Source organism: Lagopus muta, chromosome 3 (genome assembly GCF_023343835.1).
Source record: "Lagopus muta isolate bLagMut1 chromosome 3, bLagMut1 primary, whole genome shotgun sequence".
NCBI classification, from domain to species: domain Eukaryota; kingdom Metazoa; phylum Chordata; class Aves; order Galliformes; family Phasianidae; genus Lagopus; species Lagopus muta.
This window is the reverse complement of record NC_064435.1, coordinates 10,753,400-10,780,216: the sequence shown is the minus strand read 5'-3', so window position 1 is coordinate 10,780,216 and position 26,817 is coordinate 10,753,400. Positions and strand designations below refer to the sequence as shown.

The window sequence follows — 26,817 nt, the reverse complement described above, 5'->3', positions numbered from 1 at the left end:
CGTGATCTAGCTGTAGGTGTCCCTGTTCATTGCAGGGGAGTTGGACTAGATGACCTTTAAGGGTCTCTTCCAACTCAAACGATTCTGTGATTCTATGACAGCATCTCCATACCTTCAGTGCCTGCACTGACACTTCATTTTCTGTTGATTTAAAAGGTTTCCTGTAGCAAGGTTTGTCTTTGAATACACAGTGTCATAGCCTAGGAGATCTGCAGGAGAACTGAAAACACTTTCCTAAATAAACAGAAATGACAACTTGGGTTTAAAAAAATAATACATTTCAAGTAAACTGTAGAAGTTTATTTATCTGGTGGCTGAAAATAACATAATCTCTTCCTTTTTTTTTACAAGATGGGAAGGAAGCCAGCTGCACTAAGGCCTCTCCAGATGCCTGGAAGTCAAAATGCTGAAAGAGAGAATAAAACTGAAAAAGATCTTCTTGAAGACCAGTATGGATGGATTTTTGCTGTTTAACACTTCTATAAGCACTGGAGCTAGAGTTGAACAAATCCCTATTCCTTCAGTGATTGGGGATTGTCCCTATGAAGAAGCTGGGGTGTACAGCTAGTGAGATTAGTGGGAACTTCAGTCATGTCCTTGCAAGGCTCCCTTTGTGACTGATACTACTACAAAGAAGAACACAGATAATTGTACAGGTGTTCCTCTGAAAACAAGACTATCCATGGCCCAGATGTGGTTACACTTCAGCTTGGTGAGTACAAGCTTACAGTGTTAGAGTGCTATAGAGTAAATATATGTAAGTATCAAACGTTTTCATTATTCTGCTTTTCCATTGTTACCTTGTCTCTTGGTGGGAGGAAGGTGGTTGTGTTTGGTGTTTATTTTTTTTTAATATGTATGTTTTCATTTTTAAGGAATAATTCCTAAGCTTTGAGCTTTGTTTTGGTTTGGTTTAAATTGTGGCTTAAGACTGCTGTTAGAAAATCAAATAATCTTTTCATGACACTTTTTGTTGGGGAAGTGCATTGTGTTACAAGACTTGCATATTCCATCATAGAATGCCTGTCAGCTTGGCAGGTGGATAAAAACAGGAATTGGATATCTGTCTAGTCAGACCACTGTGAAGCTATCGAATGTTCTGAAGACCAAAACTGCCCAATCCAAACTTTGGTATTATCAGCAAAAAAACAGTTACTGAATTCTATCAGGCACAGTTCATAATTAATTTGTCTTAATTTCTACATTTTTCCTCTTTCCCTTTTTGACTTTATGCTGGAGGTAGAAGTGCTGAAAAGCCACAAGAAAAACTACTATTCTGTTTTCGTAAATACTTCTGGGACAGGGATTTTCAGTAATTTGATTATTATTTCCCTGTAGTCCCAAAGCACTTGTCCAAAATTTCTCTTTTCCATTTTACTCGGAACCAAAACTATTGAATTTGTTGGATGAACTTTAGCTGTGCACCAAGTTTGGGGTATCCTCAGGACTAGGCAATAATCCCATGGCACTGTGATGAGTGCTGGACTTGATCATCACCAGAGATCCCTTTTCCAACCTCTCTGATTCTTTGATATTGTGATTCCATAAATCATGTAAAGATACATTTAATGAACAAACACACTACTTATTTTTCTGCATTATGATCTTTTCTTTAGCTTTGCCATTTTTTTTCAGCATCTAAAGAGTATTTAAAGAGATTTTAGGTCCACATTAAGCAAAGTTTGATGTGTTCAATTTTTTTTTTTTTGGTCATTGCAGACTTATATGTTGCTCTTGAGAACTCAGCTAGTATAAGGAGACAGCACTGCCCTGATGAATACCCATCCTCCTCTGAACATAACCATTTCCAGGATAGCTGTGACCTTTCCAACCCATGCCTGGAGGTTTTTGTTTCTTGTTTTGCTGTTATTTTTCAGTTTGTTTTTAATGAGGAGGTTTCTAATTAAGTGACACCTATATGACTTTGTATAAGCAAGTTTTGTGGATAGCATGAGTGTATCTGCATAATGAAATAGCTATGTGTCTGATGTCCCTATAATCCACATTTTAGGGTTGTTCTACACTGAAATAACTTGTGGAGCCCTTTGTGGTGCAGTACAAGAGTATGCTCCTGGAGAGCACTTTCCACTTCGGTTTCATCCAGAACAAATCTGGCTCATGCTTTACAAAACAGATCCACAATGGGAAACAAAGCAAGGTAAGTGTGGATAATGGGAGATTTGTTTCAAAAGTGTATTATTGAGCCAAAGGAAAGCTCTGGTGTAGACACATCCTGAGTAAGCTACTGCGTGGATTTGGAAGGGATGAGAGAGATGTCAGACTGTACATTGCTAACGTCCTGGATGGGCACTGGCATAAACAGCTTGGATTGCTTTAGGGAAAAGACATAAGTTCTGTGGCTCATCACACACTTTTAAAGCCCCAAGGCATCACCTATATTCACAGCCATGAAGTCCTAGCTGAAACAAAACTGCAACTGTTCCTTCCTTCCTTCCCAAGTGAAAATGCAATCCATACTAATTCTCTCCGAAAAGTTCTGCTAGCCAAGAGTGAAAAATGCATGCTTACAAAAAGAGTCTGTGCTGGGAGATGCATGTATCTTATTTTCAACGAGGTAGGCAAATACCTTACACTTCAGGGGTCTAATGCATGTTTGGACAGTATGATTTCATGAAAGTCCAGAGTTCTACAGGAGACCATTCTGAAATAGTAACTGACACATAACAGCAGCTGCACTCTGCTTTTCAGTCATTTTTTTCCCCCACCATTTTAATGAATGTTTTATGTTATCTTTTCTTGCTGCCTGATTGTCTCAGCTCCTGTTACTGAACACAAGGGCTGCCTTTCACAACCTGTATCACTCCGACTGACATAATATACTTATAATTCTGGAAATTCCAAGGCACATATACACTTCATGGTAACTCCCAGGCAACTAAGCCTAAGGGAGTTAGTAATTTTACTGTATTTCATTCCACAAAGGAAACTTTACTCCCAAAGGAAGCAGTAAGCTTTGGCCACCCCTATAGCTGATAACAATCCAAGACTTTCATCACATATTTTTGACCCATTCTTGGCTTTCAGGAATAACAACAGCTGCTGAAAGCAATACAATTTTTAGTTGTGCTTCTTTACCTTCCCCCTAGCAAGCATCCTTATGAGAGGCTGAGAGATTAAATAGCCTTGGGGTAAATCAATCCCCAACAGCTGTTGCCTCTAGCATTCTTGACTGTCAGTGACTTCATTGAAAACATATGAGTGATCTTTCAACATGTTCACAAGTGGAGAAACGTGTCAGCTGGGAAATCTCCCTCCCCACAACCCCATCTTCATGATTGTACGGGATAGTTGAATAGTCTCTCAAAAATCCCAGAGGTTCCATGACATTTCTTTCTTTATCTCCTTGGTTTTGTTTGCTAATCTTTTTTTTATGCAAAAATAGCTCTGAAAGGATGAGGATGAGTTACATTATGTCAGCCTGAATTTCTCCTTTGAGAGCCATTTATTTGGATATGCAAATTAGTTTTCATAATGCAAGAGTCTGGGGCAGAACTACTGATGAGGACTGAAGTCAGGAATGTGGACTGAAAATCAATTCTAAAATTGGAGACCACTGTAGGAAGTCTCTTTTTCTCAACAGAGTAAGCAAATTTCATTTTGATAGTCAATGTGTAACACCTCTGTTCCTGAACATGTATGGTACAGAGTGCCCTCTCTTACTCTGAGCAAGACTTCCAACACTGCTAGTTGGCAGCATGTCTGGTTGGTACTGCGTTCCAAACAAAAGGAATACATCCAGCCTGAGGTCCAGTGTTTGGTCCTTCTTGCACCATGGCACAGCTTTTCCCACCCTGGCAGGGAACAGGATAGGTCATGAAGACAATGCCCCAGGTGGATGATGTGAGGCTGTTTCTTAGTAAGGATGGAAGGTTTCCATATGTTTGACTCCTCAGATCATAATATAGTGTTCTCCTAAATCTACTCTGATCCCATTTGATTTTGCTTTTTGATGCTTAGATCTCTGGCTTGAGATATTGGTACTTTGAAACTGAACAGCAACCTCAAACTTAAAATTTAAATTGACAATCTGAGAATTTGCTCCTATTTTAAACTTGATGATTTCCTCAATGTAGGAAATAGTAATAACACCCTTAGGGCAGCATATACTGGACACATTTCACTTCCTGAAGATTTTGAAAGATTCTTACTCAGTTGTAATTCTGCTTCTTCCCTTCTTCAGTTAAGGTGAAATTCACTTTGTACAAGATGCTCACTTTTATAATACAATACTAGATGCATACTCTCTTTTGAACTCAAGAGAAAGTAAAGGATTTTTGGCTCTCACTTGTACAACCACATAACTTGCCATTGATATTCTGTGCCTGAAAGCATGCACCCAGTTCCTTTGGCAATGAAACACTGATTGGCTTCAAAAGAGTGAATATTTCATACCATAGGTTTAAACAATGTGAACACAACAAGGTAATTCTTCCTCTAATAAATATGATCCATTCCTTTCTCTAGAATCATAACTCAGTTAAGGATTTGGAGGATGATTCTCTGTTCTGAAGTACTTTTTTTATCTTTAAGTAGCTAGGAAAGCAATATGCAGCATCATCTCATTCGCTTCAGAGCCAGGGAACTGCTGGCCAGCTTTGGGGAAGTCATGTCACCCAGTCCTTCCGTTATGGTTGGCCCAACTGAACTTGCAGTTGTGCAAATTTTTTGTTTCCTTGAGAGGGTTTGGTGTGATTCGGTTGGAATTATGGGGTTATTTTATAATCTCACATAGAAACCTGATGCAGTCTTTGGTAGCTGCACAAAGTGTGTGTTGAACCAGAGTGGATCTGTGCTCTCTCAGCTCAATATTTACCAGGCTATCACATTTATTATGCAGGAATGAGACTTACTTTCTGGACAGAAGGCAGATTTGTGAGCTGGGGGATTTCTCCCAAAAGCACCTGTATTCCCCACTCCTGTGTGATGCTGAGATAGAAAAATGACAAGTCGATCAATGAGAGAGCCCTGCTCTGTACTGACTGTTCTTCGTTAGGGGATTTGATGTCTTTTGAAGCATTAATAAGGAAGATTCAGCTCTGCTACTTTACATTTCCAGTTCACGTAATTGCCCTAGCATCTTCTATACACAGCTTCCAAAGTACTCTTAAGGCTGAATGCAGATTGCTGGAGAACTCTTTACTGAAAAAGAAAAAATGAGGTAAAGTGTAAACTTTTATAACAGATCAGATGGGACAGAAGAATTGTTCTGGCTAAATGATGGAGCAGAACAAGAGAGCAATTTTGTGCATTGATGTGACACGAGTGCGGTGAAATTTTGCAGCAAACAGCATTTATTATGCTTAGGACTGGACCTATTTCCCTGCAGACAGAGCGCCCTCATCCTTGACCATAAGATACCTATTGCATGGACAACACTTTCTGAGTAAAGTGAAGTAGAGATCCGGATTGCCTGGCTTGAGGTCGCACACTGCTAATCAGTAATGCTGAAGTTATTTATAAGAAGCACAAAGAACTGTTAATTATGTTCCCAATAGCACAAAGAGTTCCAAAGGGGCTTGTAGCTTGCAAGTTTTGCTCTCTTCATTTTATGAAGCCAAGGGCTTGAACATTTTGTCCTTGGCATGTACGTTTACTATTCATTATAATGATGAGAACCAACCAGAAAGAGAGTGTTACAAACTGTACAAAATATGTGCAAAGTCTTCTCACATTTGAGATTTTAATTTTTATATTTGACACCAATTAGAAAGCAAAGGCAAAATCTTTGGAAAAGAGATATCCTACCTCCATGGTTCAAATGAACTGTCTGCAGTATATCAGGAAACAGTGCTCTTTCCAAGTACTTTCATGAATGTCAAGGTGACAATGTCTTTCAACCAATTAATCCCACAACTGCCATTTGACTGTGCTCCTACCCAAAATACCTTAGGCCAGCAGGCCAGATTTCTTCTGGTAATTAACCTTTAACCCTTCCAGTCTTTGCTTTTGCGATTGCCACTGACTCTGTGTCAGATAGGAGTTTTATGCTTCTCTTAAAGCCTATTTCACAATGGCTCTGGCTTGACCTTCGGAATATGTGCATTTATAAGGAAGCTGTTCAAGTGAAAGGTTTTAACTGCAGTTTAAGAAAGTAAGTACATGGACTGCACTAGAAGGTAACATAATGCTTGCCTATATCTTCAAATGCAACTTTTTCCCTCTGTCCACTTTTTCTTTGTCCTTTGCAAAGTATAAAGAACTAAGTCTGGTACCAATTGTTGTAATCAGTCTGTATGTATTAGAATCAAACTGTGGTCATATTACAAGAGATAGCATAATGCTGGTTTTTAGGCTCAACTGCTGGTGGCACTCCTGTAAGTTGATTCAGAGCTGGAATTACTACAACAAGCAGTTTGGTTTAAGGTCACCGTTAAACCACAGAAGAGATGCAGCTCCTGCTTAAAGAAAATTATAGAGGCCTTTGCTGTGCAGACATTGATAGAAAATTCAGTTGTAAAGCACACAGCCACATACGCTTCTGACATGAAGGCAGAAGCAGAGCAGGGAGAATAATTTGAGAAGAATAAAAAGGAAGGACCAATCAGTTAATGGGCTACATACAGAACCTCCTCCGATAGGAGTTACCAGGAGCCACACTGCAGAGGGCTGCAGGATCACAGGAAAAACCAGGTTGAATGAGCCCTCAGGAGGTCTACTGTACCCCTTAAAGCTTGGTCAGATACTTTGTCAGATTCAGTTGTTCAGAGCTTTATCCAAACTGTTGTTGAGAGCCTGCAGGAGGAATTGTCACTTTGCTAGGCAGTCTGCTCCTTTGTTCGGCTCTCCTTATTGTAAAGGAGTTTTATTTAGAACTGCTCTGAACTACTGTTTTAACTTATCCCTGTTTTGTTTGGTGCTTCCACCATGAACCAGTGTGAAAAGTCTAGCTCTGTTTTGCCAATAACATTCACATAAGCGCTGGAAATTTGCTATTAATTCCTCCCAACACCTTTTCCCCAAGCTGAACATACCTCTCTCCACAGGGCAAGCACTCCCAGCTCATGACTCTTCCAAACAACTCAGGTCAGGTCCTGCTTGCGATGGGGTCTTGGCTGCAGATCTACTCCATGTCAAATCATCTATTCCCTCCAAGCCACCATAATTGCATGAGTGGCTTTAAGTGACTGCATAGGAATGTTTTCACGCAGATAATTCATAACCTTAAATAGATATTAATTACATTATGACATGGAACAGATTTTGATCTTGAGAAATCAGAGTTCATCTCCAAAGAGGAGGCATAACTCAATTAAAAATCATGTAGAAAGCAGCTGTTGCAACCATGTATTTGTCTGTGTAGTCTTCTTGAGATCGCAGTCACTAGTCATTAGTCATTAAGCAAATCGGTTGGCAATTAGTTATTTTGTCCTGAATAGCAGATATGCCTACCTTAAACTCATATTAATATTTATAAAAATAAAATCTATTATTGCTAACTACTAGTATCCTTCATCAAAATGTCTTCAGTGATCTGACAGCCCTGATAATTCTCTCCCTGAAGCATTTGAAATGAATCTGGGCAACATCTATGCTTGGTTTTGTGAAGGAAATGCTGAAACTGAACTCCTGAAAAGTGATCGTGAGAAGTAAATTAAATCCTACAACTGCAGATGGGTCTTTATCTTTCACATCTTCTTGATAACTTCAAAGACCACTCATTTTCAGAGTGTGCTTGCTTTTAATGAATCAAGTTTCAAAGTAACAATAAAATCATGTATTCCAGTATCTTTAATGATTTTTTCTTTTATATCCAGTGAAAGACGTGCAAGAGCAGCATTTCTTTAACTTAGAAACATGTTTGTTGTTCTTGAGTTTCATTTGTCTTCATTAATATAATTGTATTGTATTAATATAATTGTATTGTTACACACATTTTTTTGCCCTCATGGCCAAACCGTATTGAGTTAATGTTATACATCTGGTAAAATGCATGAAATTTACTGAAACTTGATAAAGCTATTAATGCACAATTTAAGTTGCCAAAATGCTCCAATTTTCAAATGCATATTCCTGAATATCTAGAATAAAGATAATGCTAACAATTTTTCAGAAAGATAACTTTCTTTTTTTATGATCTTTTTCTTTTCTTTTCCTTTTTTTTCAGAGTGCCCTATCTCTCCATATAATGTGGGCAGGAGAAGGAATGAGAATAAATGGAACAGTGTCTCAAACTGAAAACCTCTCCCATAAATAAATTTCACTCCTTTCTTTCAGCAGAATGGAATTTAGTGGAATTCTTTACGAGGTGCCTAGTTCCCCTCAATATAACTACAGATATTATTTAGACAGCAGCATGATTGTGAATAGCTTTTCCAGAGAAGTAAAGGTCACTGTCTTCAGCAAAGAGCTTCTCACCTAAATTAGGATGTAAGAAGGGAAGTTATCAGCATTCTGCAGTTCAGGAAGGGAGTAGAAAAGTGAAGCTGTATGTAGTGGCGCTCGTAATTCCTGCATCTGGTTTCAAAGGAAAATGTGGGGAAGGACCTGCATTTTAGAGAAGGAACAATGTATGGTAAGCAAAAGTAACCAGGGAGTGGAGGTACTAAGGCACTGGTACGGCACAGAGAGGAAAGCTAATTCAGTATTTTGCCAATTAGTAAAGAGTGAGTACAATGTAGGTAATCCTGAGCTGGTGAATCCCACTGCTAACTCATGACAAGCCATCTCTCCTTGTACCTGAGCTGGATGCTAGAGCCCATGCTAAGCCCTGCTTTCCTACAGCTCTGCTGCTGCGGGTAACCATGCTGGTTTGTGTGCCCAGAGGTGCTGTTCAAAGAGCATGATATGCCAATCTGTTATTCTTTAGCAGGAATATATTTCCAAAGACAAAGTTTACTTTTTTTGGCTCAGTAATTGTCATTGCCTAGAATGGCGTGATGCTCCTTTATAGTTATTAATTTATGAATCAATACAATCAGGATTTCAAAGTAAAAATCCTTCCTGATTCACAAGCAACACAACCTCATTAAAGCCAATATATTTCCATTGTATTCCAGGGAATACATCAGTAGTAGATTTGGCCTTGTGTTTTCAAATTAAGTAGAAAGCAGTGCCTAGAGCACTGCCTCTTGGCAGAGTCCAGCATTCCATCGAAGAGATGGACAATTAGCAAATAATTAGTATTCACGAATCTCAAGAAGAAGCCAAAAATTCTTTTCTAATAGGATACAACAGCTTTATTGGAATAGATTTTTGACTGTTCCAGCAGTTGGATTGGTTGTGCTGAGGCCATCTCCTGTTGACTTGTCAGAGACAAATCCTTCAGAGGAGAGGGACTGTGCCTTTATTTGTAGCAGCAAGAGGCACACAAAGGCTGGGTTCTGAAAGGGGGCAGGGGGAAGATGCTCCTAGGTCCAAATACTCTTCTATCACGTGTCCTATGGTGGCTCCTTCTGTTGAAGTATCTTCTTTTGTGACTGGCTGGCTCTGTTTATCTACCAATGAAATAGCTCTTTATATAATATAAAGTGTGAACTAGACCCTAGAGGGGCTTAGGCATTGCAGCATTTGGCACAGTGACTAGTGTATGTGCCTAGGTGATGACTTCTGGACTACAGAACTTGCTCCATAGATTTGACTATGCATTTTACACAGAATACTCCACTGACGAAAAAAGCATGAATAATCCCTAATGGAGAAGAATGGAACTCAGGACTCCTCTGCCAAGTGAATGATCTCATGGAGCTATAGAGCCAGGCTTATTTCTGCTTCTTTTACCTCACCCAACAGTTTTGAATTCTCTTCCATGCAGTATGCCAGCTTCAACAAGAAGCATGAATAATACATCAGCTCCAAAATAACCTCTAGCCTGAAGGCTACAGGAATCTCTTGAATTGAGAACAGCTATGCCACGAAATCTAGAATGAATAGCATCTCTTCCCCGATGAAAGTTTGTCTTCAAGCAGAGGCCAGGCTGCACAACTCCAGCAAAGCCCTTCTGGACCCTAAGGCTGCAACAACACAAGTTCATGAATAAAAGTAAAGGCATGTACCCAGGCACTGGGACTTGACTCTCCACACTCATTCTAGGTATGGACTAGATGCAATTATGGATTTCTGGAACTTGTGAGAGTCAGCACACGATCTCTTATATGCTACTTGGCCTCAAAAATACTGGAATATCATAGAAACATACAATCATACAATCACAGAATGGCCTGGGTTGAAAAGGACCACAATGATCATCTAGTTTCAACCCTCCTGCTATGTGCAGGGTCGCCAACCACCAGACCAGGCTGCCAAGAGCCACATCCAGCCTGGCCTTGAATGTCTCCAGGGATGGGGCATCCACAGCCTCCTTGGGCAACCTGTTCCAGTGCCTCACCACCCTCTGTGCAAAAAACTTCCTTTTTCCTTTTTTTCCTATTTACAATATGCAACCTAAACCTCTCCTGTCTCAGTTTAAATCCATTTCCCCTTGTCCTATCACTATCCACCTTTGTATACAGTCATTCTCTCTTGTTTATACGCTCCTTTCAAATATTGGAAGGCCACAATAAGGTCTCCCCAGAGCCTTCTCTTCTCCAAGCTAAACAGTCCCAGTTCTCTCAATCTTTCCTCATAGGAGAGGTGCTGCAGCACAGAATATTTAATTATACATCGAGTTTTTGTGTCTAAGATAGACAGGATGAATCATCCACTGAAAGGCTTTTTATTTCTAGACTGATCTTGATATGGAGAACTTTATTTTCTGTAAAGCAGTTCCTCAGAAACATACACCTTGCACAGTATTTGCTAACAGATGCACTTGGCCTCTTGAGTGCAAGAGAATAGTTCAGAAACCTTTACCAATGCACAGATCTTGAGCAATGACCAGAGGGCAATTAGAGCTGGGTGGCCATGAAGTAGATGTGTAGGACATAAAGAGCTATTAAAGAAGCCTGAATAAGATTATACAAATCAGTGGACTTACGGGGAAAGATGGATGATGCTAACTCAAATACATAGTAGTATGAAGGTCAGACCATTTGCACAGAGATCCCCCTGTCGTTTTTTGAGCTTCCCAAGGAAGGTAAAAGCAAAGAAGCTAACTGTTTTGTATCTCACCGCCCTTCAAAAGCCGTCATGGCTGAATCCTGTTCCTTTCAAGTCCCACAGATAGAACAGAAGACAGAGGCATTTTGAGGATTCTACAAGTATATGCCCAGAGATAGCTAACATACAGGAAGCAGCTTTGGTTTGTTGACATGTTGCCTTCCTTCTCTGGACTGGTAGATTGTAACCAAGCCAGTGGAAAGCAACAGTATGGGAGAGAGCAGAAAGTATAACAGAAAATATTTGAAAGTCTACATCCAGCAGTAGCAAGACATGGCAAAAGGCGAAGGCAGAAAGAGGCAAAGGTATAAATTGTCAGAAGCATGAAACATAAACCACACAGAGGAACTGAGAGACACTCTAAAATGATGTTATCCAGGATCTTCCTATAGGCTTGAAAGAAGCAGAAAGAGGCCCTTGAAGAAACAATGATGTCAAAATATATGCATATATATGCAAAGGGAATATGGAATAAAATTAATATGTGTACTCCTTTTTTTCTGCTGTTGTTAGAATTTCAGTGGCATGGAAAGACGGTGGTTGGTAGCTTATTGAAGAATATTTTGATAGGACAAGAGGAAATGGCTTTAAATTTGAAGAGGGGAGATTTAGGTTAGATGTTAGGAAGAAATTCTTTACTCTGGGTAGATGCGGCACTGGCACGGGCTGCCTAGAGAATATGTGGGTGCCCCCTCTCTGGAAGAATCGATGGCTATGTTGGATGGAGCCCTGGGCACCCTTATCTTGTGGGTGGCAACCAGCCCATGGCAGGGAGTTACAATTAGATGATCTTTAAGATGCCCTCCACCCTAAGCCACTCTGTGATTCAACAATTCTATAATTTTCCTAAGTTATATAGGAGTTATATATGTACAACTTTTCCTAAATATAGCTTATATATAAGCTACAGGGTGAAGGTCAGCATCATGTGACATCACTGACTCTAATAAAATTAAAATAAATAAATAGACAAATACATTTTTTAATCCTCTCTCCTTGAAATTATGCACCTGGTAAACATTTTTATTAACTGGAGTTTTTAACATCCAAGTTTGAAATCGTGGGCCTAAAAATAATTTGATATGAACTGACTGGCAATTCTGCTGGAGAAGAGAAGTGTCGTTAAGATTTTGAACCTGCATGTTGTGGGTTTGGGAAGAATTTATTTATGGATAGAATTGGCAACATTTGGCCTTGTTCTCTAAGGGCTATAGCATAGCTTGTCATTAATCATAGAATCATAGAATTGCTCAGGTTGGAAAATACCTTAAAGATCATAAAGTCCAACCTCAGCCTAACCACACAACCCTAACTCATCAAGATATTGTAACCCCTCACTTGGTGCTCCATTTCCAGCATGGCCTTGCAGCCTTACTGTGACTGTGGGTATGGAATTGTCCAAAGTCTCACAAACAAGCATCAGAGTATTCAAGTATTTTGAAGAGAATAAGAAGAACTTGATTACTACTGATATGAAACTATACAAATGCAAGTTATTAGCAATAAGATGGAGACTATCAAAACACTGAGTGATGGCAAGTACTGGAACAGGCTGCCCAGGCAGTTGGTGGAGTCACCATCCCTGGAGGTGTTCAAGAAATGTGTGGATGTGGCACTAAAGGACGTGGTTTAGTGGGCATGGTGGGGATGGTTGGACTGAATGATCTTAGCCATCTTTCCCAGCCTTGATAATTCTATGATTCTGTGGCAGGTGTAGATCAGCTGTTTTGGAGCTGTCCAAGAACTGTCCTTCTGAGTGTTTCCAGAAGCAGAGAGAATGTAATAGGCTTGAGGATAAGCTTCCCTTTTTTACTCAGTGACCTTAGGGATAAATTGGAAGGGATCCTGAAACATCAATTCTATTCTTTACTCAATGTATTCATATCCTTCCTACTTAGTGATCTATTCCCATAAGCATCGTAACTTCCCTTTCTAAATAACTGTCTAGATCATTTATTATTGCAGCAAATAGAAGCTTAAACAATGACTGCGGTCACTTTGTGCTAGGTACAGTATAAAAATAGAACAGGAGGCAAACCTTTCTTGGAAGACATCAAGATCTAAGCAGATTAAAATACATTGTGGAAAGGAAAACACTGGGCAGGAGGATGAAGTGACTTGCCTAATTACAAAGTCAGTTTGTGGCAGGGAAAAGAAAAGGATGTTCAAATTTCTAGCCTTGGGTATCAAATATGGTTTATCATTTAACTTGCTTTGTTTCTGCTATTCATTCTGATGAATGCTGTTTCCCTTCTTTCACTAGAATGAGTACACCTATACAGTGTGCCAGCAATTCCACATTTTCTGCCTGAGAGGAAAAAAATGACTCTTCTTTCTTCCCCCTCAGGTTGTACTGTGCAGCTATGATACCAGGTCTTTAATCATAGTGACAAGAACTGAGGCTCTATGCAAATGTAAGCAAATAGTGTTTGACATTTATATGAAGATGATAAAGACAAACATTGGGGGCTGTTTTGAGGGAGGGGAATATTTACACTATTAGTACAAGAGAACGTGGAGATTTAACAAAGCAATATTCCCAAGTCTGAGCTGGCACATGTTCAGAGATGGAGTGACCTTGCTGGCTAAATGGATGCTCTACAGGCTGTTAAATACCTTAAACTAAAGATCAACATCTGGCCTAATATCACTTTTTGCAGGATACACCTGCCTTTGTCCTCTTTTTTTCACTATCTTTTCTATCAGATCTTTTGCATCATACTAAACCTCACACTGGTATTTTTGTTTGTTAGTTTCCCCCATGTGAATTTGCATTTAGAGACAAAGAATGAAGTTATGAATAACTACTGTTTGGCAGATTTCAGGACATCTGTGGCTTGATCCAAACTCTCTTGAAGCATCTTTCTGTGACTTCAGCAGAGACTACTTTATTTTATTTATATAGCATCTAGCACACTTGTGCACAAATCTCGGAGGAAATACGTAGGCACTACTGTAGTACAGTAGCAACAATAAAAGAAGAATAACAGCCTCTCTGAATTAAATGTATGTATAGCTTTATGGGTACAAGTTGTCCAAATGCTCTTTTTCTGTGGATGTTGCTGGTTGCTGCATTTCTATTTCTAGTCTGAATTTGAGGCATAGTAAAGGAGTGCTTACACAACTCTGTTTGGTTCACCATGATTCAGCATGCCTCTCTATCATCAGGTTATTGCCCTTTCTGCTTCAACCTTTCTTCTGAAATTGTTGTGACATATACCCCTGCATTTAATAATAGTGTCCTCCAACAGGTGAACAGTGAAGTCATGAGTCAGCTTACGCCAAGATCCTCCTAGTTTTGTGAAGCCTGCAGGGTACTCTGGATCTGTACGAAAGTAAATCTGAAGTGATTCAAGATCACTGAAGTTTGTAGCAATTGGTTGTCATTACCTCTGGATTTATTTCTGTTGTCACAGATGAGAGGAACTCAGTCATGAATCTTGCATCATGTTCTTTGCATCTAGAGACTCACTTGCTGTTCTGCAGCTAACTACTTTGCCAAAATATCTTTCCCAGCAGCTTTTATCACATTTCCCACTGATATGGGACATATTAACTGGCATATTACCTACCACACGAGAATGCTAGTGGTTGGTGATCCTGCACATAGCAGGGGGATTGAAACTAGATGATCATTGTGGTCCTTTTCGACCCAGGCCATTCTATGATTCTATGTATACTATGAGGTGCTGGATGTTTGGATCCTAGCTGTGTTGCAGGATCTTTTATCAAAAAACATTTGCTTTTTCTTACTAGAAATGGTTCAAAAAGTTTTATTCCTTTTTGGCAATGCCAAAAACTTAGGGAAACAAGCTGTGGGAAAACTTAAGGAAAACCATTTGTGGCTGGATTTCCACCTGAGGATACTGTTGCCCTCCTTGTTGTATGAAAAGAAGGTGAGTATTTGTGATCATATTTACACATACATGAACTAGCTGATCTGTAGGAAACATCTGTGATATTTCTAACAATTTATCATTCAAATACCCTTTTAATTAGGTCTTCCATACTTTTTATATCCTACACAACTCAGAATGAAAAATATCTGCTCTGGAAATGATTATGGTATAACATATGGACCAAAGTTTACACATCTATTTTTAAAAGTCTACCTATTCCTATAGGCAGAGTATTATTCCTCAATGACTACATGGTGTCAACACAAGCAATGGGTGAATTTTCCTCTTGCATATAACTATCTCAGCTTCCCCCCTTTACTCTGATGCCCACTGATTAGTAAATACAGGTACTTTCCTGAACTGCCTCATGTTATTGCTAAAACAAACCCCTGTGTCTTGCAACTGTGAGAAAGCAACACCAGCTACAAACACCAGTCCTGGTATTTGCTGGAGAAAGAGAAGGGGAGAAAGACAAATCCAGACAACTCTGTCCAGCCTTTCTCTTGCTCATCTTGGTCTGTGACAAAACATCGGTTCACTGCTTTGACTCTTTTGACTTCAGCACCTAAAAGGAGTTGTCTGCATTTAAAGATGATGCGGGTTATTATACAAGGCATTGTGGTTCAGTCTGTACCAAAGTCTTATCATAGTTTATTGTATCAATGCCCTACTTAGTTTAGTTTTAGTTTGTGTGTCATTAATCCAATTGATTGGAACAACTTGTTTTGAACTTTTAATGTGCACTAGATCTTTTTGGATGAGAGTCTCTCTGCCTGTATACTGGACTATACCGTAAAGAGCAGTCACAGTTAGTAAGAAAAGTGACTTATTTGGTGTTTTTTATACCTGATTTCAAGGATTGTTTCTTTATGATGTTATCACATGCACTGATTAAAATCAGTCATAGTTTCACTAAAGATCTATCAGGTGTTGGACTAGTGTAAATAAGGTAAAAAAAGTACTGAATCTATGTGCAAAAAAGACCCATTCTATTATCTGTGACTTTCCTTGCAGAGAAATTCATCCATCAGATGCAGACCTTGATTGTTCTGCACTGTTTTGATGAAGTAGAGCAGCTGCAAATGAAGCATATCCAGTTCCCTAAAGCAAGGAGGGAACTTCCATTGGCACTAGCTTTGAGCTGCACTGTCATCTAACTTCTGTCAGAAACAAGACTGGAGCTCAGAAATGGAAAAGTGACCTAAGGCTGTTATTCTTATATATCCTGAGTTTATCTTAGACATGAGCTGTGGCAGAAGGATGTAGTGAGCCTTTTTTAACCAACTTGTTCTTCAGTGTATTATTTTAGATATTCCAACTGTGGATTAGCCAGTGAAGACAAAATTATTGGAGATTTTGGGGGTAATCTGAATTTCATTGGCTGGCTGTTATCATGTACACTTGCAGAACTTCAGAAGCAGATGAAAGCTCTAGGAAGAAAAATGGCTATATTTTCATCAGTCTGCAGTTAAGAAAGATACTAGGTGTATATAAACACAATGCCTTGTATTACACCTAAAAGAAGGAGTTATTTGACCTATTAAAAATCAGGATGTGTGGAGGTGGGTATAACCTAACTTGAATTTAGGTATAAACCATAGAGACATCCAAGAAACTCTTAGGACTTGACTCACTTTATCTGATTTAAGGCATCTGGAAGTTAAACATCTCATTTGTTAGTCATCTAGACTTCCTGCAGTATTTCTGAGCTGATGACAAGAACCCGTCTCTGGATGTGTCTGTTTTGTCTGCAGGGAAGACAGAGAGTTTATACATCTAGTTTCTAGTCTTCATGCAAAAGTAAATGACAGGATTTAGTAACTCAAACTAGAAAGATGCTTTCACAGACTGATAGAAGTGTACTGAAGTTAAAAAAGTTTGCCTCCTCTTCTAGAGTGGAAGAGGGTAGCGTGAGGCATAAGAATTGTATTGAAGCACAAAGTATGAAAAAATCTCAAGACAAATTCCAAATCACATTCAAACATAGGCAAACCAGAATATTGAAAATCTTAATTTTTTTTATTGCTTTGTTGTCTAGTCAATCAAAATCTTAAAAAGTTTACTTCTTAGAATTTGAGTTGAGTAGTTACATTGGCCAAATTTCCAGCAGCAGTTTGAAGGGCCAAACCTGTACTAAGTAGGATGGTTCCCAGATTGTTTAGATTGCCTTAACTTTTGGTCTGTAAAACTTTTATTAGAAAATTTTGAATTTTCTTCTCAATAGCAACAGAAGGCTATATAGCGAAAGCTGTATCCTTTAGGCTTGGCCTGCTGCTGACAGGTACATTTGTCTGAGGCAACAAATAAAACACAAAGTAAAGTCAACTGCATGTATGAATTACTTAGCTAGGTGCATCAATGTCATGAGAACAGTGAGCAAAAGTAACATAGGGCTGCAGATTCTTCACTGATATAATTAATGTGGGGAAAAATGAGAATAACGTTATATGAAGAAAATCTTCTCAGCACTTATGAAAAAGAGTGACACAGAACAGACAGAAGCTGTTCATGCCCCTACCCCTCATAGTATGGTGAGCAGAAAGTACTCAATAGAAGTAAAGAATAGTTGAACAATGCATATGTCCCTGAAATGCAAATAAAATAAAATAAAATAAAATAAATAAAATAAAAAGGAAGGAGAAAAAAAAAAGGAGGAAAAAAAGTAGAGAAAACCTTGCAAGTCTCATTTGGCTGACTTTCTGAAGCTTACTCAACTGCCAAAGCGTTGTTGTTACTCAACTGATATTTCAGCAATAATTATATTTATTACATATACTGGATGAATGCAATGACTTTTGGACTAGATCAAATCAGGAAAAAAAATCTTGGCATTCAGATGGATATGAAATATTTTGCAGTCAACAGTTTTTAGCAATTTTTTTAATGCAATCTCGTGAGCTAATTTTTTCTCCAATGAAGGAATTCAAGAGACAATAGAGCCAGGCAGAAAATAGACAGCATGGAGACACGGAAGAATGTTTGAGAAAAGAAGACTATTTCTGAAAAGAAGAATATTTCTGAAAATGTAAGTGGGCTTTTCCCTTTACAGGTTTTGAATGGGCAGCAAAATAAAACATGGAAGACTGAGGCTTCTGAAGGCCAGGGATTCTTTAGTCCCTTATTCCTGGTTGTGGATGAAATTGACTACTAGGTTTATTCCATGGTTCCGTCTGAATAATGAAGCTAACCTATAGATGATAGTCTAAGCTCTTCAGGGCAGAGGCTGGCTTTGTTTTTTTAAAGGATGTACCAAATCAGGTATGTTTGGAAACTCTTAGAAAATACCGTAACAGCAACGGGAGTACTGGCATAGTTCACACCAACTTGCTTTCCCAAAATAGTCATATTTTTGAAAAGCTCTAGGCAAATTTAAAACACATTCTAGTGATATATATATATATATACACATATAATTTATTTCAGATTTGGATTCATGGCAGTTTATTTTGTTCATATTTTCCAGCTTTTATGATAACTTTGAGACTGACAAGTGAGGTTTTTTTGTCTTTATTTTTTGAAAGACAGTTATGATTCTTACTGTGTTCACAAGACTTCAGGATCAATCCTTTTAAGAAAAATGCCTGTATCTTATCATGAAATGGCAAACACTGTCAATTATGTGTAGAGGAAGCTGGAGAAGATGAGGACTCCTTCAAATTACCGTATACAAATGTTCATAGCAAAGAGGAAACACTGACTGCTTCTAAATACCAAGACGAGTTGAATGCTGCGATTCTGTGCCAGCCTTAAAGACAAGATCCACTCACTACTGTATATAACATTTAATCAAATACAAATGGTTCATGCTGTTCCTTCTTCCTAGCTCTCTCTTTGCTTTATGCCTTGGGGAAACTTCCCCTCCTCTGCAAGAGTATTAAAGTAAATATATATTCTCAGATTTCAGAGAGTAGTAATTACAGAATAGAGAGATCAAATTTCCACAGCTTGTAATTTTCATTACTTCATCCCTTGCTCAGTGATGTGAACAGACAAGCTCCAAAAAACAGCTGAAGCCTAGTGTAGAGGGTTGATTTTACCATGAGAAGGGGAGGAGGGGAGATTAAGTGGGGTGGAAAGGGCTTGTGAATAGCTTCAGATGCACAGAAGAGGAGGAGAGGCAGAGAGCGGGATATAGCAGAAGGAGTTGGTTTTTTTACATAAACCCATGGAATTCTCTTTTGACTGCCTGGCCCATCAGCAGCCCAGTTAAACTGGTTGGAGGGGAAAAAAAATTGTGGAGAAACAGCCCCCTCCCTTTGTTCATTTGAGGATTTGAGGTGGTGTAGGGTGTCCTGTTCTCTTGTTCCTCAGCACGGCAGTATTATTCCTCAGAGAGAAAACTAACAGAAGTGTCCCTAACAGATTTTGAGATAAATGCCTTTGAGAATGAACAGAAATTATAGGAAAATTACGCACCTGTAAACTGCTGAAATCCCACAGTCCTCACTCTTCCTTTTGAATTCAGTGGGGTGAGTTTTCCATTTATTACTGTGCTGTTGATCATGTCTCCCCACCATCTGTTGGATCCCATTTGATCCTTGGACATTTAAGCCCTTGTTTTTTTCATTCCCATCAACAGTGACAGTGAAGATAAATGAAGATAAACTAGATCTCTGCTTGCTTCACAGTATTCCCTGCTTTCTCCAGAAGCCTTGCTCTGCCCAGAGTGAGAAGGACAGGACAGATAGATAGGATTGGACTGCTGAAGGATAATGAGTGTAATTTAGCCACTATACACATGATATTCCTATGGCCCTCATCTTACTCACTCACTTGGTAACCCTAAGGATCAGTGGGTTGTGCTCTATGGAAAGCCCAAAGCCCAAGAGCCTTTGTGGAGCAAGGCACTATGGACAGGGAGGCAGCAGAGAAGAAGAATTCTCATTAAAAAGAAAAAAGAAAAAAGGAAAAAAAAAAAAGACAAACTAAAACTTCACTTAACCAAAAACTCTCCATATAAATCTGCATAGTATCTTGGAGTTCCTGTTAGTCCTTAATCCTAGATCTTGACGTCTCTTTCACCAAACACTGAAAAACAAAGGAAAATGCAAAAGAAAAAGATCATTTCAGACTACAGCTGAATGAGTCCTTTAACACAGAGAAACCAAGTGACTGGACAACTGAGTCCTTCAGAAGAGGCATCAAGGATCCTTCCTGCTGGAGGGTTTGAAAAATAAGGTACAATTTCCTTTGCTGTGGAGCACACAGCTATATGATACCCATCTGGAATTTGGCATGACTATACCTCGCCTCTGGTAAATTCCACTCCATGAAATACCAGCAGGCTCCACAGTGCAAATGGTGGCCCCAGATACCCTATCCTCCCTTCTTTCCCCTCACGTGTCCTCCTTCCCTTCATGTTGCATTGAGCTTATTACTTGCTGTTTATCTTTCTCCACAGCTGCTGCTCTGAATAGTTTTTCTTGTATTCCCACAATTACTTGGTTGATTGATTTGTCTGGGTTTCAGTTTTTAAGTTTGTCTAAGTGAGGAATGTCCCATGTTCATCCATAATCTACACATACATGCCCAGCTGTGTGGAATGGGAACAACCAGCATCTCTGGTGTACTATCAGCTGGAGTTTGTAGCTATGGTTTGTCACTCTCGCCAGGTTTAATCCTGATAGTAAACAAAGCATTCAGGGCTCAACAGTGGGGAAAATAAGATCTTTCCTTCATTCATTAGTCAAACAACATCCCTGACGTCAGTTACTCAAATTTCGTGCTTTGTTTGAGGTCTTGGCTCATCAAGAGTGGGTGTTTTCATGTGTATATACAATTACAGGCAAAGTAGACATCCATTGTGTCACAAAGGACTATCTTGACCTCTTGTGCTGTATGTGAACACATGATTCATTTGAAATTTTTCACAGGTGAGGCAACACCTCAGGTATTCCGCGCAGTAGGGCATTTCTTCCTGTGCCTCACACATTTGGATATCAAGCTAGGTCACAAAGCTGAAGGTAGTTCTGGGTGCTGAACTGCTCTATGTCTGCCATTCTGAAGGTTGTAGTTAGGACATCCACTGTTGGACACCGTTCTATAGCTCACTGAGAGCTTCTGCATAAGCCAATGTTAGATAACCTGACACAGTGTGTCCTGGAATATGGTCTGATTTCTGCTTCGATACTCGTATCTTAGTTCATGCTTGCACTACTTGTAGTACAATTATCTGGCAATCTCTGTTCAGGAAAGAAACCTGTATGAAAATGAAACATACAGATACACTTCAGGGGCAAAGTGAAGACAGGGAAGGATGAAGTGGTGGACAGAGGGACAGAGGGCGGGATGGGCAGGACTTCTTCAGGACTTCTTCCATCAGAAGAGGGGTGGCCAACAGGGACAGGGAGGTGACTGTCCCCCTCTACTCTGCTCTTGTGAGGCCCCATCTGGAGTACTGTGTTCAGGTCTGGAGCCCCCAGTACAAGAAAGACAGGGAGCTGTTGGAGAGGGTCCAGAGGAGAGCCACAAAGATGATCAGGGGACTGGAGCACCTCCCCTACAAAGACAGGCTGAGGGAGCTGGGCTTGTTCAGCCTGGAGAAAAGAAGGCTGAGGGGTGACCTCATTGCTGCCTTTCAGTACTTAAAGGGAGCCTACAAACAGGAGGGGAATCAACTCTTTGAAAGGGTAGATAACTGCAGGACAAGGGGAAACAGTTTTAAGTTGAGGGAGGGAAGATTTAGGTTGGATGTCAGGGGGAAGTTCTTTCCAGAGAGAGTGGTGAGGTGCTGGAACAGGCTGCCCAGAGAGGTTGTGGATGCTCCATCCCTGGAGGTGTTCAAGGCCAGACTGGATGGGGCCCTGGGCAGCCTGGTCTAGTATTGAATGGGGAGGTTGGTGGCCCTACATGTGGCAGGGGGGTTGGAGATTCATGATCCTTGAGGTCCTTTCCAACCCTGGCCATTCTGTGATTCTGTGATTCTGTGATTCTGTGATTCTGTGAATACCTGAGCTGATAACATCATCTCAGTTAGTGGGATGTATATAATAGCATGGTGTCAACTGCTGGCAAGTTTGTCCTGTTTAGTGATCTCTGTTGTGCATGAGACACATAAAGAAGAGAGTGTTTGCAGATGATGTGGTGGATGTTTTGTCCCTGGAGATATTCAACGTCAAGCTGGATAGGGCTCTGACCTGCTCGAGATGTAGGTGTCCCTGTTCATTGCAGGGGAGTTTGATTTGATGGCCTTTTAGGGCCCCTTCCAACTCAAACATTTAATTCTATGATTCTATGAATATTCAGAGAATACCAGAATGGCTGAGGCTGGCGGGGACTTCTGGGTCCCTCTGTTTCATTCAGAAGTTCCTGTTCCTGCTCAGGCATGGACACCCAGAGCTGGGTGCCCAGGATCACATCCAGGTGGCTTTGAAGATCTTCAAAGGAGGGAGTCTCCATAAACATTCTGGGCAACCTGTTTCAGTCTGTGAATTCCCAGGGATTTCACTTCAGTGTACGAACCTGCCTTGGATGTGACCTCCACTGCTGCTAAACACTCACTAATTTAAGGAAGAATCAGCAATTCAGAAAAGATGAAGCTGGGTTCCCTAGGTGTCATCACTTAGAAAGCTTTGTAAATTCCCAATCTTTTAAAATCAAATGTTTGTCCACCCAGGGGTGAAGAAGAAAACAGAAAAAAAAGATATTCAAAATAGAAAGGGCATGCTCTTCTCTCTCTTCCATGAACATTTTTGCTGAAGGGCTACAAGAGCAGTGGGGCAGGGGGGCTGGATCGGGCCCCAACACCACTCCTCGGAGCATCTTCCGCCCCCGGAGGACAGCGCGGGGCGCGGTGCTCCGGGACATTCCCATCCTCGGGGCCGCGTGGCCGCAGCCGCTGGATGGCAGCATGTCCCTGCCGAGAGACCGCCGGGGCACCCGCCCTCCTCCTTCCCACCGGCAGCCAGGCAGGAGGCAGGGGTGGGGAGAAATAAAAGAGACGAAAGTTAAGTGTTTTCCTTTGCCAAAGTCCTCCTTAAAAGCAGAAGGAAAAGATAATTGCTCTGGATTGTAAACGCTCAGTGTTAAATATCACGAAACAAAAGAGCCAACAGGCGTAGCAAGTTTTGAAGCATGGCATCCACGAAATGAAACGTCAGGGTGGGTCGCCCCTGTCTGCCTCCATCACCTCCAGCCCCTGGTCTTGTGTTGGGTGTGGGGTCCTGACACAGAGACCCCTCTGCTGTAGCAAGCAGGGGCAAGGAAGGACTGATTTTCTTCTAAACTGTCCTACAGAGCTGAGAGTCACGATTTGTTCTGCAGAAACACACCCTGGTTGTAAAAATCCAGCAGACCCAACTCAGCCTTGTGTGCTCCAGGCAAGAAAGAAGGAAGAGGGCACACAGGCCTTTCTGTAACCTTTCCTCTTCCCCTTGCTCTTAGGCAGCCTGGGGCTGTCCAGATCTCAGCGGCTTTGAGAAGAGATTAGCCAGAGCACTCCGGGCTGCAGCTGCAGCTTCCTCCAGCCCCAGCCTGCCTCCAGGCTTTCCCATCCCAATGGGAGCTAGGAGCAAAACTGCTCAACGTCAGCTTATCCGAGGTCACTGCATCCTGCCAGAGAAGAACTGTGCTGGGCAGGACCCCCAGCCCCTCTCCTTATCTGCAATTGTCACCTTTTGCTCAGTGGTGACCACAGCTCAACCTGTTCTCCCAGACCACACAACAAACCTGCCTTGCTGTGGCTGGAAAGTGGCAGCCAGGAGGTCTTGGGTATAATTATCTTCACCCTGCCCTTTAGAAAGGCACTGAGAGTATCAGCATATTCTCCCTTGCTCACACTCATGCCACGGCCATCTTCTTACTGGCTGTTTCTGTCTACTTAGATAGGTTGTCTTCTGTGTCCGAAGTGGCAGAAAGGGGCTTTAGTGCTGTTTGAAATCAAACCCAAATGATCCTGTAATTACCATTGGTGTTTATAACAACATGAGGAATGCACCCCTTTGCCCCTGGGCACCAGTCCAGCCTGCCCCTTGCTTCCTCATCTGTTGCCATTCTCCACTCTATCAGAAGTGACTGCCAAAAGCAGGATCACACAGGAGCCACCCCGAATTCCTCCTTGAACTCTGAAGGCTGGGGGCTGGGTCTTATGGCAGCTACTTGGATTCAAGGACTTTCTCAATTAACTGCAGTCTCAGAGGGCAAAACTGGGTGGGATGGGAGCAATGAATGACCCTGTTTGCTGAAGTGCTGGTACCTCCTCATGGTCAACTATCTGCTCCATACAATTCCCTGTTTGCCATCTTGCACAAACAGACCAGTGCTGAATGTAGGAATGCCCACATGGATGTCAATGTCTTGCATCACTCAGGAGGTCAGATCTGATGGCCCTAAATCTGCACAGTGTTTGGAATGTGATCCTTAGTCCAACAAGCTTGGAGGGCCTCACACACCTTTGCTGAGCCTGTAATGCCTGTGTCTCATACTAGCAGAGATGGAGTTGATAAAATTGGCCAAATGCTGGCCCGAATGAAGTGGTATAAGTAACAGCACACATGGAAAAAGCTGATTGCTAGCTGTCATCTGCAACCGAATACAGGCCTCAGCTTTGATGCACGAGTCAGTGCTATCTGTGGTCAGATGACAGGGAGGGGCTCACTGATGGGCATGTGGCCACTCAGAGGAGGAAAAAGTAAATAAATCACTGCAGCATTGGCGGGGCCAGGCCAGGACAGCTGAGCCCATGGCTGAAGTGGAGCTGATCAGATGGCCCACATGCTGGGCTACCCGGGTCCAGAAGTTCAGAGGTTGTGAAGGAGAGGGGGCGTGCGATCAATGCAGGAGGCACAGAGATGCCAGGAGGCAGTGGTAACTGCTGGAAGAGGAATGGGTTGTGTGCATTTTGTGTTTGGGGCATCTCCCCATTCCTGAAAACATTCAAGACCAGGGCCCTGGGCAGCCTGATCTGCTGGGTGGCAGCCTTGCTTACAGCAGGGCAGTGGAACTGGTAGTCTTTAAGGTCTCTTCCAACTTCAGCCATTCCACGATTCTATGATTCTATGACACATGAGTCTTGGCAGACCCAGGAGGAGAGCTGACGCTGCCCTATAAATCCATATCTCAGTACAGTGGTTGGCTCTACTGAAAACCTTCGGGGTGTGGTTCAAACACTCTTCTCCCATAAAAACACAAGCACACTCAAAAAATGCTTCATCTGGGTGCTCTGCTTTTTTTTTTGCCCCAAAATGCCAGAAGTAGCCTCAAGGGGTAGTGAAAACTGAAAGGAAAACGTTGCAGCTTTTTTAAAAATACCAGCTGCAGTTTGAAGCAGCAGCTAAAATCTAATTGCAGTGCACACCCAGCAGTGTAAGGTGCCTGTGTGCTTGTTATAAAAAGCAGCTATAAAATCAAGGAAGAGTGAACAGAGGAGCATGTTTGACTCAAGGACTGCGTGATCCAACATGCTCTTAGCCCAGCCAGGCAGCTTGCTGAACAAGGGATATTTGGAGTTTCGGTCTTCTCAGCACCCTCCTTGCAGTTGTTTCAAATGAAAGACTTGTCACGATTTTTTAGCTGTGAGACATTTGCTATTTATGGAGGATCCGTTTCCCTCTTCCCTGACCCGAGGTGGCCTCACAAAGTGCCAGCCTCAGCATTAAGTGGACCATTTCTATCCCATGGCCCTGCTTCCCTCATGCCAACTGGGTTGGTAGGTGCATTATAAATAGCTCTCCTAGAAAGGTGTAACAGATAAAGGTTGACATTTGCACTCCTAAACTCCTCTGCTATTAAAATTTCTCAAATTTTGCCTGAAGAGCTTGCTGAAGCCTCCTGTCTTCAGCACTGTGTTCTTAGGGGCTGAGTATCTGGAAATCAGAGCAAAGAGTTGGCAGAAGTCTTTGCTGTAACAGCAGGTAAGTTAATGAACATTAAGATAAAGAGTTTGGGAGGAAGAAAAATGGATCTGGGTGACTTGGTATATGGCTCTTAATGTCAGCTATCAACTACTGATTTGAACCACAGTGCTGTGCTATTTTCACCCAATTGTGAAAGTCTGGTTATATTGAAATCATCACTCAATTTCTTTGAACTTTCTTTCACATTCATCAGCTCCATAGCTCAGCATCCCAAAAACCTAAGTCTGACAAGGATATGGTGGCTGCTATGTCAGCCAGGGCAGAGTTCAGATTTCAGAGCAAGGCCCTCTTAAGTGAGAAACAACTAATATCTAATTTTGTATATTACCCTCCTCTGCTGTTCCCTTGAAAGATAAGTGCTTTTTTGTATTAGAAAAGGAAATTTTATGCTTATTCTGAGGCCAAAACTAACTTTTAGATGCTTCTAGATGGATAAGAGCTGAGCAGAGGGTGCGAACGTAGTATAAGAGCCAAATGTTCATTCTTTGGTGGCTGTGAGGCAGGGCTTCTTGATGTTCATGAGGGTAGCAACAAGGATGAGAGTAAGGGCAAGGCAGTGACTCCTGTGTCTTCTTACCTTATTTTTATTTTCCCTATGTCTGCATTGTTTCTGAAGTCTTGCAAAAAGAAGATTTTTTGCCAGTTCCATTGATGTCATCTGATGTCAGGATATAAATGGCGATTTAGAAGGGAAACCAGGCAAAAATCCACCCTCTAACTTTTTTTGTCCTATTTGGTAAAGAAACAAAACACAAATTGCTGGTGTAAAAAATAACTACATCCTCCTGGAACCTGAGCACAGAATTCTGAGTTAAATTCCCCCAGGTATAATACATTAAAGCACTCACTGATTTGCTTATCAAAACAAAGAATGAGTATGCACATGCCAGGGGTGGGGCACTGAGCAGTGGAGATGTCTTCCTATGGAGTGGAAACTCTGAGTTTGAGATGGTAGTAGATGTGTGCCAAAGGCCACTCTCTTCTCCCCAACTGCTTCTGGTCCTGCAGGC

At 41.1% G+C, this 26,817-nt stretch overlaps 1 long non-coding RNA gene across 1 annotated transcript; it reads right to left on the bottom strand.

The window, feature by feature from the left end:
- Positions 1 to 4,788: 4,788 nt before the first annotated feature.
- On the bottom strand, positions 4,789 to 8,499 carry LOC125691222 (uncharacterized). The gene is made up of 3 exons (XR_007376045.1): positions 8,377 to 8,499; positions 6,993 to 7,181; positions 4,789 to 5,160 (listed from the first exon to the last, which is right to left on the bottom strand). It is a non-coding gene; the product is annotated as an uncharacterized LOC125691222 (long non-coding RNA).
- Positions 8,500 to 26,817: the final 18,318 nt, after the last annotated feature.